The sequence below is a fragment of the Ambystoma mexicanum genome, chromosome 1q, assembly GCF_040938575.1.
Source record: "Ambystoma mexicanum isolate Mex_15411 chromosome 1q, UKY_AmexF1_1, whole genome shotgun sequence".
NCBI classification, from domain to species: Eukaryota; Metazoa; Chordata; class Amphibia; order Caudata; family Ambystomatidae; genus Ambystoma; species Ambystoma mexicanum.
The window spans coordinates 516,323,341-516,340,019 of NC_090922.1; positions in this window are offsets into that span (position 1 = coordinate 516,323,341).

The window sequence follows — 16,679 nt, forward strand, 5'->3', positions numbered from 1 at the left end:
GCCATCTCCTACCCTACCGTGTTCACAGAGAAAAGGCACAAAGATCCCTTCACAAACTTTAATGAGACCATCAACACCCCCATCTAGGCACGGAGGCCTCCCAGAGACGACACAATCACCCACCCCCCTTTCGTCATCATCGTCAGACTCTTCTTACTCAGAGTCACAGTATAACAAACCAAGCTGACCCAAACCTCGAATGCACCAACTCCCACAAAATAAGTATGAGGAGTTCTCTTCTGAAATAGTCAGTTGCATAATGAAAGAGATACAACCGCTTGTAATGTCCTCTCTTGCAATATCTATAGCTCCGTTATTTAAAACTGTATGAGCAAGTAGATGGGAACCTCAGAGACCTGTCCACACTAGTTGCAATGATTAATTCAAAACTGGTAGGTCTGGACATGGAAATTACATTAACAAATCAAGTGCAACGAGACTCCAACAAAAGAATTGAGGCTCACTTGAATACTCTCCTGGACCAAAGGAAATGTAACGGATCGGAAAAAAAGTTACTGGCAGAAATTGCTAAAGAAGCACTCAATCTCTTAAAAACAAGGAAAATTCCAACGCAGTCTGCCAATGATGAATGCATTAGTATCCGTCCGGATTCTCAAGAGTTGACTTGTACGAACAACAAAACAAGTCCTCAGGCGAGCACCAACCTGGAGCCCAATTTGAATAAACGAGTTTCTCCATTGCAACAATTCGAGAGCACAACAATCGAAAGCCAAGGGGTGACTAGCCCCCTGCCTCCACCTATAGATCTAACCAAAGATGACGCCACACAGCAGACAAGTTTATATGATGACACAAGATCGGAGGAGCCAAGAAATCCTGAAGTACATGATAACGCAACAAAAGTTATTCCATCCAACATGCACCCACAGGATCAATTTAACAAGTCTTGCTTTCAAACAATCTTAGATAAAACAAGATCGACACTGAATCCAGCCTCCCTCGATCCACAAACACCAACTACCTCAACTGACATCGAGAAATGCGCCAGACTACAAGACTGCGCCTCTGGGCATCTTGACACTGAAACTGAAAGAAATAATGGCATCTTTGCGATCTTCAAGCAAAACACTAATCAGATCACGGGGACACATCCAAACCAAACTAGAAAAGAACCTCAAATTAAAAAAACAAAAAATCAACGCACTAAGAACTCTCGACGTGGAAACAACTCCAGAAAGTTCTTACGTAACATAAAAACAGTAAATGTAACTGTAAATCAGAACATAAAATCCGTGGATCCAACCCTGAATAAAAAGAGCACAGAAAAGGAGGTAATAGGCGAGCTCTCAAATCAAAAAAGCGAGGAACCTGATAAGGAAGCTGAACAAATGATCGAGCTGATAAATATGTCAACTTACGAGGACACTGACGAATTGGAGCCAATCGACCCTAAGACTTCAATTGGGTCACCTTCAAGTCTTTATGATCCTTCACGAGACACAGTAAATAGGAATACAGAACAAAAATCAACATCTACATTGTTGTCCTCACATGTTTCAATGCTACAAGGAACCTGTACAATGATCAACAAGATTGCAAACATCGAAAAAGCCCCACCGGTGGAGGCTAGTTCTACCTTCCTCACTCTGACAGAAAGACGGGGAAAGGCTGCTCAAGAAAAACGAGGATAGAGACTGTCAAAAGACAAAAATTCTCAAAAGCCTGCCAGAACCAGATCGCAGGAACGAAAATCGAGAGCCTTATGCTGATGTTCGAAAGTTTGAACCAAACAAGTGTTATGGGAAAGGACCCTCGGTGATCAAAACTCCCGCAATAAAACAAGCGCCTGGCGAATATAAAGGAAATGCCCCTCACCAAAACGAACAGCTAGGCAATAAAACTGCCATATCCACTTATAAAATAAAGATTGAAAGATTAGAAAGTCAAGACGACGTGATCATGAACCGCAATAATGTTCTACGAATACTCCACTGCGTCCCGCGTCTGAGAACGATACAATCGTATGACATCAAAACAGTGGAATTCCCACAAGAAGGCCAAAACGACCTTGTTCCACTACATCTGAAATCAAAAATGATAACCAACAGTATCTTGGATGCAACGCCAGAGCTGTTGTCGCTCGGATTCGACATTCTGGAACTAACCAACGAAGATAACCACAAAAGCCACTTCAATAAAACTACAGAACCACAGCTAGTTTCATCCTTCTGGAAGAAAAGTAACGAAGCAAAGAGCCCTGAGAAAACGCAAGAGGTTGGCCAACACAATAGAAATCAGTGCATCAACAGTGACTGTGGCCTGAGAAAAGTGGAACACGTCCAAAACGACTCGGTGGAACAAATCCAAATCACAGTCGCTGGCACCCAAGCTTTCAACAGGAAAAACTGCACAGTGGAACTGGAAAACAACGAAAACGAATCATCGGATAACTGGGGGTGGCTCGCAAAAGCTCTGAACAAAACAACTCAAAGCTAACGCCAACTAGAAAACTCGCCCCCAACAGTCAAGTTTGGCTCTTGGAACACCAGAGGATTTGCGCATCTAAACCAAGAGAGCTGCTTCCCAGAGTTGGATGTCATGTGCCTTCAAGAAACATGGCTGGATAACTGCCCCATCTCCGGAGAATACGAGATCGCTTTTAATCCAGCCATCAAACAACTGACGGGTAGGCCCATGGCAGGCCTTATTACTATGATCAAAAAAAGCTCTGGATATCAAATCCTCAATACTGAAAACGTGACTCCATACATTCAGGCAACGACTATTGCTCAAAGCAATGTAGGAAACAAGAAAATCCATATCCTGAATCTATACTGGAACCACAAGATTATAAGTGGCAATGGATATATAGATCTAGTTACAACTGTCATAGATGATTGGTTCGAAGCAGACATTGGTGCTGATACTGTGATGTGTGGAGACTTGAATATGAACTGCCTAACAGCAAACAATGAATCGAACCTAAAAAATCCCAACAAAACAAATCTCGCCAGTCAATGGGCGACAGAGATGGAGCTAAGAAACCTCATGCTGATGAACGGAAACTTAGCAGGTGATATCCCAGCTCAACCTACCTGGTCTAGAGGCACCCAACGATCGACGCTTGACTACTTTTATGTCAGTGAGAAAATACATCAACATGCAATATCACTCATGGTGCACCCTATGACCAATAGTGATCATGACTTAGTCATTCTGTCATGCATCACAGCTTATGGAGTCAAACCCATAACATGGAAATTCCCGGTAATGATTGAATCCAACAGGGTGAGATTGAAATTAAAGAAAACAGAGGTTAAAAACATACTAACCACATATGTAGATGAGCAAAAGGAGACAGAATACATCCATCTCTTAGACGACTACAAAGAAAAACATCAAGGATCCAAAGCTCGTGGCTTTGCTGCAAGACATAAATTTGATCTAGAGCTGAGAAAAAGAAAGAGATAATTAAGAGCGCAAATAAGACATCTACCGAAAACTGACTCCAATAGTTACTTAACTGCAAAAAGAAATTGCAAATAAAAGTACAAAAACTGGTTACGATCACACAAAGCAGATATGATGCAGAACGATTCAGAACTAATAATGGAAAAACTGCAAAACAAAAACTCCTCTGCTTTCTGGAAGATAATCAACAATGAAGGAGCCCCGCAAATGGCATTACTGACAAACACAATTTCTGAAGCTGAGTGGATACAACACTTCTCGAAGCTATACAGCAAAAGAACAACCGCAACAGAGACACCATCATCTACCTTAGAAAGATGGAAGTTAGAATTTGATAAAAACGACATCGAGGGGATAATAAAAAGAGCTAGCTCCTCTAGAGCACCAGGCCCGGACGGTCTAACAAACCACACAATCAAAGAAAATCCAGAGCTGTGGGCAGAGCTATGCCACATGATGTTCAAAAGAATAGCAGCTAATTGCAAAAGTCCGGATTCATGGAAATGCGCAATAATCATTCCTATTTTCAAGAAAGGGAATCGATTTGATCCAACAAACTACCGACCCATTGTGCTGCTAGATGTGTTAGGCAAAGTGTACGCGACTCTCTTACAACAACAACTTGTGAAATGGGCAGCTGATTCAAAACATCTGGACCCACGTCAGACTGGCTTTGTCAAGGGTGTAGGTTGCTCCCTGAATCTTCTCTTAATCAACCTCCTTAAAATGGAAGCCATAAGAACAAGAACCAAGGTGTACCTCGCACTGATAGACTTCTCACATGCCTTCGACAGCATAGATAGAGAACTACTATGGGAGAAAATGAAGACGTGGGAATGTCCGGAAGATCTGATAGTGGCCATCAAAGAGCTACACACTGGCACAAGCATCAAAATCCGCCTGGACCATAAAGGCACCCTGTCCAAAGCGATAAACACCTTTTGCGGTGTTAAACAAGGTTGCCCACTGGCTGCTATAATATTCAATGTATTTTTATCGGACATTGGAGGAGCAATTGACAGCGTACGCTCCTTCTCTCCAAAAATACATGGAGCCCCATTAAGCTGGATGCTATATGCCGATGACCTAATATTGCTAGACGTAACACCCATAGGCCTACAGCGAAAGATTGATGCAGTAGACCTATATGTGAGAGCTAATGGCTTACAAATCAACAAAAAAAAGTGTGAGGTGCTAACACTGCAAAACTTGAAAACAACAAAGCACAAAAAACCTAAATGGCACTTGGGAAAAGAGTGGCTAAACAACACAACAAACACAAGATACTTAGGCATGCAAATTAATTCAAGCCTGAACGACAATCAATGGGAACAGGTAGCCAAATCCAAATGTCGGCAATTTTCATGCCAAGCTAGCGTATTACACAAGAAATATGGAAAATTTTCAATAAAACCGGTAAGGAACTTTTACTGCCAAAAGGTAGTGCCGGCCCTGATCTTTGGTGCTGAAAATGCCCTCGGATGCTCCGCGGATGTTTGGTCTACCCTAGAAAACATCTTCTGGGTAAGAGTTCTGCAACTACCAAAGGGTACATCAACTGCATGTATAAGATACGAGCTAAACTTAACATCAATTAATGCACGAGTTAGTTGGAACCTGCTGAGCCTCTTCAGAAAGATAACCATGAAGAAAGTGGCCCTGCAATTTGAAATACTACAAAATCCTAGCAAAGGAAATCCCAACTGTCTGCTATCAATGTGGTATGAACGCTGCGAGGAAATTTTGGCTTTTTATGACATCGACCTAAAAACCCTACATGACAATCCGGACGCTGCAAAAATTAAGGTCTGGCGATTGGACTGGATCGTGACTGGGAACTTAAGATCAGCTAATAACTTAATGAAGGAGGTGCCGTGTGAAGCAAGAAATCTAAACACCCTACAGCCTTATATCGATCTGTTCCCAGACAATGGCAGCAGAGCCTTGTTTCTACACTTCAGACTAAATGCATTTAAAACAAGAGAGTGGTCTAGAGAGCAACGCAAAACAGAAGAACTCAATGCAGCCTGTAGATTTTGCAATCAGAAGGAAGAAACTTTAAAACATCTAACACTCCATTGCAAAAGCCTACATCGGGAGAGATCACTGACATTAGGGCCTCAATTAACGAAATTTCAAACGCCAAGTGCGGATGACTGGTGGCAAGCACTGTTCGACAGTCGGGAAAAACATCTGAATTATGCGTTAATTCGCTTTTTGAGCCTGTTGGAAAAACTACTGATATAACACCTAAAACAAGGGCAAAACTGTGAGATCGCATTAAAGAGGCTCTCAATTGGCGAAGGATCGAATGCGACTTACAAACTCATGATGTTAAGGTGTCAACAGACGAGAGCTACCCGGCCATTTAAGGAGAGAAGAGTGAATAAACTGTAGTGTAATATTTGATCTCCTTTTTTAAAGGCATTTTTATGCCAATAAAATAATAAAAAAAAAAAAAAAAAAGTAAGTCGGTAATCTGTAGAACCAAGCTTTATGCAGGCAAACCCCAACGACCTGCAGCGTTCAACCCCGACCAGCAACTCGACTGGAACCTGGAACCCTGGACATGAGTAAACAGTCCAAGGATTCCGTTCCACAGTCCATTACAACAGCTGCATTGGAAATCCTGCTCTGCCTCCGGTGGGGTCATCCTCCTGCGGCCCCTCACAGATGTGCTCGCCTCTTCACTTTTTCCTATTATATACCCTCATTTACTTCTATATCTGGTTTCGTCCTATCGTTCTCAATTGCTATCTTCGCCGATTTATTCCATTCTTGATAAACCTTGGTGTGATCATTTTTTTCCACGCAATTTCTCTTCAGCCCTTATCTTTCTAAAATCCTTGAATGGATGGCTCACAACCAACGTGTTGCTATTTAGTCTAACCCTATTCTCCCCTTTTTCCCCTTTTTGCAACAGACTGACCTTCTCACTATCACCAATTTATCTCATTTCGACTTGTCACTCTAAGCTGTCCTCGCTTCTTATCCCTCTTGGCTTGGTGGCCCCTTTGACACAGCTGATCCTTGTGTCCTCTGGGTCCTTTCTTTGCAACCCTGTGACGCTACTTTATCATGTCCCTTTGTACACCTCTTCAATTCTCCAGTTGTACATATTCAATATCCCGGGCTGTAATTCTTCTCCCCACCTTTGACTCTTGCATCGCATAAGCGTTCTGTCCATGATCCTTTTACATTTTCGCTCTATACCTCCAGCTCCTCTGTTATTCCTGTCCCTTCCATGCAGACCAGGCCCAAATCTTAGTCTCCTTCGAGTTCTGGTCTAACTTCGTTCCACTACCACTACCTTTCTGGTTGCTCTCTAGAGGGCTTTGCCTGCTTGCATTAGCGCCTCGATGCCTTCGGGCCATAGATAGGGCTATACAAGTATAATTAGATTCCATACATTACACTGTCTGCCCTCTATCCAACTCTAGATGGCTTCTCATTCCAAAAATCTAATTTCTGATAGAATCGAGACTCCGCTAATTCAAGCCCCTCTATTCTATTTCCTGTGTTTCCTCTTCCCTGGTCTCACAAAGCCTCTGAGGACAGTACTATATTTCCTCCCTATCGTTTCCTATGCACATATTCTCGTTCACCTGTAGACGCAAATACCATTTGTACAATAATGGAAAGGTTCTACACTTTCTGACTTTTCAGGCTAAAAAAACTACATACTCTTACGTTTGTTTTCTTCCATCTAAACTACTGCTCTACCCTTCTTGCTTACACCCTCTATAACCGCAGATCATTAAGCATCTGTGGGAAGTGCCAGTAGTTATTGAACTAAAAACCCAATTTATAATCCTGAGGCAAACTCCCAGGGCACTAGCACTATTGGGCGAAGGGTCAGGTGGCAACATTTGACCCCATTTTTTTTTATTCACACCTGGTAGGATGTGAAAAAGACAAAAATGAGCCAAGAATAAAACAAATCAAAGATGGCCAACAATAAAACGATGCAATGCGACCAGGGGTGGACAGTCCGCTTTAAATGTTCATTGAAGGAAGTGGAACTGTGGGAGGCTATGAAGCTACGAAGGAAATGACATGTAGGCCAGAGAAGTCAAGGAAGGCCAGAGCAGGAATGGGGTGCACAGCTGGAGACACCCAGAGATCCTGAAAGCCATTAGGGTTCCAGAATGTTGTGTTAGTGCCAGAAAGCCTTGGATCCTGAATGGCCGTCAGGATCTGAGCCTTCCACTCCGGGTGCTCATCTGTGGCCAATTCTGCTCTTTAACGTCTGTTTAAAGATCTTCCAATTGCCAGTGTATATCCTTCTCACGCCTCTCTGGATTGGCTGCCAATTCCGTTCTATCATCATTTCCATTTCCCTGGTGGTGATTTTAGATGTTTGCATAGTTTTGCTACCTTAAGCTTACATTTATCGTTACCGTTTGTATTCCCCTGATCTCCCATTCCTCATCTCCTTACTCACTGTGGTACTCTTACCTCACAATAGGATCACCTTTTTAAAGATCTCCTACTCCTCCCCTGTCCACCTCCCTTTCTCCTGTCACTCCCCACAGTGAGCCAATAAGAGGGGGATACACCTACACTTGTCCTGTTATTTCTTCAACAGTAGGGTAGGGGTCCCACTGTCAGGGGGCATGTCTGCAAGCTGAAGAACCCATCGCCTTGGCCACGGTGCGAGCAGGGACTTGCTGGGGGTGGCCGATGCCTGCTGCGACTGTTGGTGGGGAATTTAGGAAGCGGCAGAAGGAATATTGAAGCCTTCCACAAACCTGGTTCAAGACACAGTGAGCAGATGGGCCTGTGTTGTCGGCGTGTGGCACGGGAGGCAGCGTGTGATGATCATATCACGGAAGCCGGTGCCAGGATGGTGGTACTGAGTTCAGCATTTAGATCATGGTGCAGCGAGGTATGATATGCTATATTTTATTTATAGCGCACCTATACACAAGTGTTTCAGTATGTATATTAAGCGCTTGTCTCCTGATAACCGTTCGGTCATTTGTGTTGTTCTGTTAGAAAGAAGTTGGATGCATAGAATAGACACAGAGTCGCTTTACTTGTTGACGATGGAGAAGTAGGCCGACAAGTCAGATGGGCATAGTTGATCCCCTGCACCTTCTCCCCCAAATGAAGCAGAGATCGAAAAAACCTGCAATGTTTCTGACATAGAGACAAAAAGAGCCTGGAGACTCGCAGAAGATCTTCTCTTACTCATCAGAGAGGGGAGACACAAGCCCAATCCCAGGCTCCTGGGCTTCCAAAGATAAAGGGTTACCCAAAGGCCCTGCTGGATCTGGCAGTCTCTGAATCCCTGGAAAACAAGGAGTGAAAAGGGAACCACTATTGAGCCAGAAGGAGACAGATTATCCGGCAGAACCAGATTCAAAGAATACATAAAGAGGCCAGGCCGGCCTTGTTACATCACCCATGGGAGACACCAGAGTTCTCAGATAATACGGTAAACCCAGAGGAAAAGGGAGACTTGCTTGTCTGATATATTATAATGGGCGCATCCCATGTGCCTACCATTAAAATTGTTAGGAAGGCAGTTACAAGAGAACAGGTGGACCCAGAAAAGATGAAACTGCCTATAGCAGTATCCTTTGGTGGGAGCTAGCTGATACCGCCAGACCAGGCAGTGGTGGACTCAAGCTTTCCCAGTTTAATGGCGTCCACCTCCAAGGCAGCCAAAGATATGGCTCCCAGTGGCCTGAACAAATGAATGGTGGTCTCAGCCCTTACTCATCTTGTGCAGGGTTGAATCTGGCTCTTTGCTCAGGATGTTTCAAGTGCACATAGCACAGGCCTTCCTGGAAGGCCTCCAGAAGACTTCTGCTATGTGGCTGGATTTCATTGGGCTACTCGGGCTACGGTGTTGGCGTTGCTATTCTTCCCTCAACAAAGGGTGGATTTGCTGATATCTCTACAAATAGCTGAACATCAGGAATCTCCAAGAAATTGACTCGAGATCCAAGGCTCCATGGAAGCAACTCTTTTCCTAGTACTCTGGGCAATTGAGGTTCTTGGGCGTTAACATACATTGAAGTACTGGGATCCGGCACAGGGGCCAGTGACAGGATCATCTCACTGACAGAAGATGTGAGACTCAAGCGTCAGTCGTGACTGGTCTGTGAGAACCTGGAAAAAGGGGCTGTGATGAGTCGAGAGAATAAGAAGATTGTGATCACAGGTACCAGCCATCTGGGCTAGGGAGCGCATTGGAACTTTGACCTCGAGCTGGTGGGCTGACCAGAAAAAGCACACATTCCTCTCAGTGATGTCATTTCACCAAAATGCCAGGGGTAGCGGAAGGGACATCACACAGCCCTTGACCTCTGATGACATCGCAGGAAGTGATGTCATTTGACCCCACCCAAAGTGACATCACGGGAAGTCGATGGAACACAACCTTTCACCCCTTGACAAAACAGCAAATTGCATCACATAGCATTGTTCCTAAGTACACTACGAAAATACAGTTATGATATCACTGTAAAGTGATATATATTTCATACAAGAATGGATCACCATATGTATCGTTAATAGCAGTTTGTATAGGCCCATATTATCAAATTACTGTGAATGCAAACAGGCGTCCAAGGCCAAATCATAATGTTGTTTTATTATATAGTACTTACGCTTAAGCGCTTTATATAGAACAAATATACATACAATATCACCCAACCTGTGTTGGTACTCATTTATCAACCTCAGAAGGATGAAAGGCTGAGTTGGCCTTGCCGGGATTCCAACCTGCAACCTTCAGATCACACACATCACAACAGTAAGCGCTCAACCCACTGAGATATTTTACTGGTTATAGCTATCTTACTGGCTCTAGTAAAATGAGCAATTACATGTCTGAATGTTCTCAAAGTCAGAAAGCAAATTGCACTCTGTAGTGGATACCATTAAACTGGTAACTGAGATTTAACAGTAGGCCATTTCATTTGCAGGTCTGGTGCAAAGTTGGACACATGTTAAGGCTACCTAGATCTACTTTTCAGGCTTTAGAGATTGGCAAAATAGATACCATTGGGAGGGTTCAAAACTGTGTATTAAGGAATTTAGAGTAGCGCAGGGAAAGCAGCACATCCCATACTCTGGGCACTCGTTACCTCATACATGCAAACAAACATCAAGAACAGCAAGGCATGGAGATAGGAAAGATAGACACATTACAACAAAGCATTAATTGCATTAATTGTGGCACAATGTAATCAAGGGCCACTTTATGTGCTCCTAGCTAGGGTACCCAGCATGTGGTGTGTCATGTGCCCTGGAGGATGTTGCTCTTATCCTCATGTCAGCAAGTCTTGCTTCCGTTTGCTCTGGCATCTCATTTTCCCTGGAGAAAGTTGCTCTTGTCCTCAGGTCAGCAAGTCGTGCTGTTGTTTCTTGTTGTGTTTCAGAAGCTGTTGTTACTGATTTTCGCTTTGTATCAGATCAAGCTTTTCCAAGTGATGTTCGTTTTTGGGGTGCAAGTTTCAATCACTCAATGGCTTCAGCAGATTTCAGAAAATGTCCAAGAAAGATTGACTTAATTAACTGTAACCTTGCCATTTACCATATTTGGAGTGACATGATAAAACAATTTTTTAATTTTTTTATTCCCTTTAAAAATGCTTTAATAAACACTTTCGAACTGTCCACAGTAGTAATACATTTTAAAGGAAAAATGACAAATCCAGACACCGTAAGTGTGAGTAAATGCTTTTATTCTGGACCCCGCAGCGGCGCGGCCAGGCCCCAGCACATCAACTGCAAACTGACTCGCCTGGAATTTTGCTCTCCAAGCTAGAACAACATTCCACGCGTGCCAGACTACGACACATCTTCCCCCCTTAACAACCTGAAAGCCACCATAACATAACTTTGTATGCAGTAGTAAACAAGTGAATATGAAGGAATGAAAATGACAAACAACACAAGATAAAAAACCAAAAGTTTCCAACAATGAACATTAGCACACATAGGGTCTCATTACGAGGTAGCCATGGTGCTATTGGCTACCATGGCTACCCCCTTACCGCATTCCGGGTCTGGTTTCTCGAAATAGGGAGTTACCGGGTCATTCCAACCTTGGAGAACCCGGTAAGTGCCCATTCCGAGAACCATTCCCCATTCTCATTCGAGCCCCCATAGGGCTCAATGGGAATGGGGATGGATCTAGTAGCGGGCCCGTTATTAGCTACCTGGTCCCTTAGCGGGACCCGCTAAGGGACCTCGGAATAGGGCGGTAAGGTTTTACCGGCACCGGTCTCCTTACCGGTGCCCTTTAACCCTTACCGCCCACCTCGTAATGAGGCCCATAATCTCTTAACTTGATAGGAGGACCAAACTTCCTTGCAGGGTGACTAGTGCCAGCATGTACCACATCATTAAGCACCTCACTGCTACAACTCTCTACTTCACACGAGTCAGCCGCAACCACATCACTTGACTGAACCACATTCTCCACAGGAGTAGACGATGGACCACTCTGCAACAACGGATGAAAACCAAGCGCAGCACCATCGGGACCACCATCCCGATAATTGTCAGTAAACGCGCCATCTTTGACCCCATTCAGAACCACAATATGCTTTTTACTCCACCTCGAACCATCCTCCAATTGTACATACCCCTCACCACACTTTACAACCCTTAAAGGAGGCAAGATTACACTCCTCCCCTTCGGCACAAACCTAGGATTTCTGACACACACAACATCCCCCACACACACATGCAACCTCCCCTTAATAGTTTGACTCAACCTTACCGCTTCCTAGCGCACCCGCACCTTCTGCTGTACCCTACTTAGATACATGCAACACGGGCCACCACCGCTCAACGCCATAGACCTCAACCTTGAATCCGCCTTCCTGCCTCTCATTAGCTCAAAAGGCGCCCTCCCCAGAGAAACGGACGGAGTACTCCTATATGCGGACAAATATTCAGTGACAACATCCTGCCAATTCAATGCATTGGCTAGTGCAAGTTGAATGGCATTCTTGATTACACCATTTACCCTTTCTACTACTCCATTAGCACTAGGGTTATACAAAGCGGTGACGTGATGCTCAATGCCAAACTGTTCCAAAAACTCCCTCATTTGCTTGGAAACAAATTGAACGCCATTGTCTGTAACTATGCTGGCAGGAACACCCTCCCTGTCGAAAACTTTCCTAAGAAATCCAATGACAGCCTCTGTCGTCACTCTATCAAAAGCCGCAACCTCTACCCACCGGGAGGTATAATCGACCAAAACCAGCAGAAACCTGCACTCATGCTGTGAGCAATCAAAAGGGCCCATAATGTCAAACGCCACCTTCGACCAGACTTCTCTGGGAACCTTCACAGGATAAACTGGCTGTGAATGCACAACTTTACTCTTATCACTAAGCACACAAGCACTGCAGTCCTTCACCATAACTTCAACCTCCCGGTCCATAGCTGGCCGCCAATAATCCTCCCACAACCTCCTCTTAGTTAATGATCATCCTAGATGATCTTCATGCGCCAACGCAACCAATTTATTCCTTATACTCACAGGGGGTATCAATCTCTCACCCCTAGACACGCCCCAGGGCCCAACCGCCAACTCATCCAAAACTTGGGAATAACCTTTCCCTTCTGCCCTACCTTTGACTGCATCCCAACCTTTAAGTAGACCTTCCTTAATCCAACACAGCTCTGCATCCCTGTCACTTTCTGACTCCCACTCACCCCCATCGATGGCAGGAAGGATACTCGCAACCGGAATACCCACCTCACCAAACTCCTGTTCACTATTGGGCAATGCAACAGGCAAACGAGATAAACAATCAGCAACAACATTCTTCCTCCCAGGCAAGTACTCCATTGTGAAATTGTAATCCTGAAATTCCACCACTCATTTGGTTATTTTTGGGGAAACAGACGTGGTACTGCGAGTGGAGAGCACATGCACTAACGGCTTATGGTCTGTCCTGACAGTATACGGGATACCCCATAAAAACTTTCTAAAATGCTTGGAGGCCCATGTCACCGCTAGGGCCTCCCTTTCGATCACAGAATAGCTCGCCTCAGCGTCACGCAGAGCCCTGGAAGCAAATGCAACAGGACCATATTCACCATTGCACCACTGTTCCAAAACCGCTCCAAGCCCCACCTCGCTGGCATCCACCGTGAGGTCTGTCTTACACTTGGGATCAAAGGACCTCAGACATGGAGCACAGTCCACTCAAACTTGACACTTTTCTTGAGCAAAGCTCTCATAGATGCTGTTTTTTCTACATAATTGGGGATGAACTTTACATAATACTCTGTTAACCCAAGAAACAATCTCAACTGGTCCTTGTTTGTAGGAGCAGGTGCCTCCTTCATAACTTTGACCAACTCTGGCTTGGGACTAACACCATCAGCACTAAGGGTATGACACACTGGGCACCCCGACCCGACACTTTGACAATTTCCCGGTGAGCCCCTTCTGGAGTAGCACCTTCATGACCTTGTGCACCCTCTCAGCGTGTTCCATGCGACTACTGCCCCAAACTAGGATATCAGAGGTCATTACGAGTTTGGCAGTAAGGGGTTAACGGCGCCGGTAAAGGTGCCGGAGCCGTCAACCCCTTACCACCTTATTACGAGTTTTGCTTGCGGGACCCGCTAAGGCCGCCTGGTAAAACCAGGCGTCCTTAGCGGGTCCCGCAAGCAGACCAGGGTGCTAACAACGGGCCTGTTGTTAGCAGCCGCCCCATTCCCAATGAGCCCTATGGGGGCTTGAATGGGAATGGGGATGGGTTCCTTGAATGAGGAATTACCGGGCCCTCCAAGGTCGGAATGGCCCGGTAATTCCTCTTTCAAGGAACACGGACCCGGCACCTGGTAAGGGGGTAGCCATGCTGCTAATAACGGCATGGTTACCTCCTACCTCGTAATGACCCCCATCGTCTCGGAAATAACTAACACCAGCCACGCCACTGAATAACTCCTGCATGAGATGCTGACACACCGCCGATGCTGATGCCAAGCCAAATGGCATGCGGCAAAAGTGAAAAGCACCAAAAGGGGATATAAAGGAAGTTAGTGGTCGTGACTCCACTTGTAAGTCAACCTGATGGTAGGCTGCCGATAGATGAAACGTCGAAAACCACTTTGCTCTACCCAGAGTCAAAAGCAACTCATTGATATTCGGTAAGGGATGTCTATCTACCCATATACTGGCATTCAACTCCTGGAGATGAACACACATCCTCAAACCACCGTCACTCTTCTTCACCAAGACCAAAGGAAACAACCACTCGGAGCACTCTATTCCTACAATAATGCCTTCTGCTTTCAGCTTTTCTAATTCACATTTAAATCCCTCTCTGGCTAAGACTGGGACACCCCTAACCTTATGCACTTTGGGTATTGCTCCCTTCTTGAGCACTATGCAGTGAGCAAAACCCTGAAGTTTCCCCAGCTTATTGGCAAATACATCTGGATACTGATCCCTTAAGGATTGGGCTGTCAACCACACACCAGTTCCACTGGACCCCTCCTGAACACTCACCACTGGCACCTCCTTCCCGTGGTGAATTTCAATATTGAGAGCAGCCTGCTAGTCCCAACCTAAAACACTAGCCCCTTTGTGTGCAACATAAAGCTTTCCAACAGTACAACACCCCTTGAATTCAACTCGGGCCCGCTCATAACCTAGAACCTTAATAGGAGCTTGACCATATGCACTGGGATTTATGTCGGGGGACTTAAATTTGACATATCCTTACCAAACTTCTCCTTGTGTACCTCAGGTGATATCATCGTATATGGCGAGCCTGAGTCCACCAACATCTCCAACAGTTGACCGTTAACTGACACACTCTCCCACGGTTCTCTCCGTGCAGCACCCTCCACATGTAAAATGACCCCTTGGTCAGGTTTATCGTATACCCCGGTATCTTGACACACCACACCACCATCAGACACAACCATGCTCACTGCACCCTTGGTCTGAACATCACCATTGACCTTACACATACGTGCATAGTGTCCCTTGCATTTGCACCGCCTGCACTCAATACTGATGGCGGATACTCTTTTGTGCCAGTCACATGACTGAACCAACCACATTTCTTGCAAGTTTCTCTGCCTTTAGGCAACCTCCAACCTGGGTTGTCCCCTTTCTAAGGCCTTTTTTTTATGTCCGTGCTGCTCCTCCTATACTGAGGTACCACCACTTGTACAATGTCCCTTTCGCCTTCCTTCTCCGTGACGATCTGCACACTGGCCCATGATGCATCTATAGTCCTGGCAATCTCCATGAGTTTGTCTAACGGTGGATCACTCTCAATCCAGAGCCTCTCTCTAATTTTAGGATTGCTGGTTCTCATCATAATCTGGTCCCGTATGTATTCATCCAGAATACCAGTAAATTTGCATGCAGCCATTAAGGTTCGCAATGAGGTGACATAAGAATCAATGGACTCCCCGACTCCTTGCGCTCTTGAAAAAAAATTATAGCGTTCCAGGACCACATTAATCCTCCTCTCAAATCGACCTTCTAGCTTCTTTAAGGCAGTCTCATAGGCACTGACTACCCTCTCACCTTCGCCGCCCCCTGGCATATACACATTTTCACCTGGAAGATGCTGAAAAATCCATAGGCCCTTTGTGCCAATGCAATTTAAGAGCACAGCCTCCTTCTCATCATCGCTGAGACTTGCTCCCCCAGCAGCCCTCAAGTATACCCTAAAAGCATCTATCCACTGGTCCCATGGGGATGCCGGTTCACCAGGAGACGGTAAAAAGGCGGGGGGGGGGGGGGGCTGGCACTGGAATGCAGCATGGCAGCAACAAAACGTGAAAGCTGCCAACAAACACTAACAGCCCACAACCTTGAAGCAGAACCAGTGGTCCTTTAGCAGATGCACAAGACCAGCTCGGTTGCCGAAAATGTTCATCCCAGCACCACGTTATAATGTACAACTGTCAGCTGCCTAGGCGTCTGGCGTGCGGCGCGCGGGTGCGCTAAAGACAACAAAACACAGTACCTGCATCATCACATGTAGCTCGCCGCCTGCTTGCCTGGCACACTCCCACGATGGGGCTGGGCCACCCTCTTACGTGCGGCAGGCCACGCGCTGACCCAGAGGCGTTCGCCTTTCCTGACTCCGATGCAGGTGCAGGGTTACTCCTCACCTGCCGTGGCTGCTCAATGTGCCAAGGCAGGCGGAGTCGATTTCAGACAGCTGTTGAGCCTCCACCAATCACGGCTCTCAGGTGTGTACAGCCAAACCTCCTTCCAAGCCGTCCTCCGC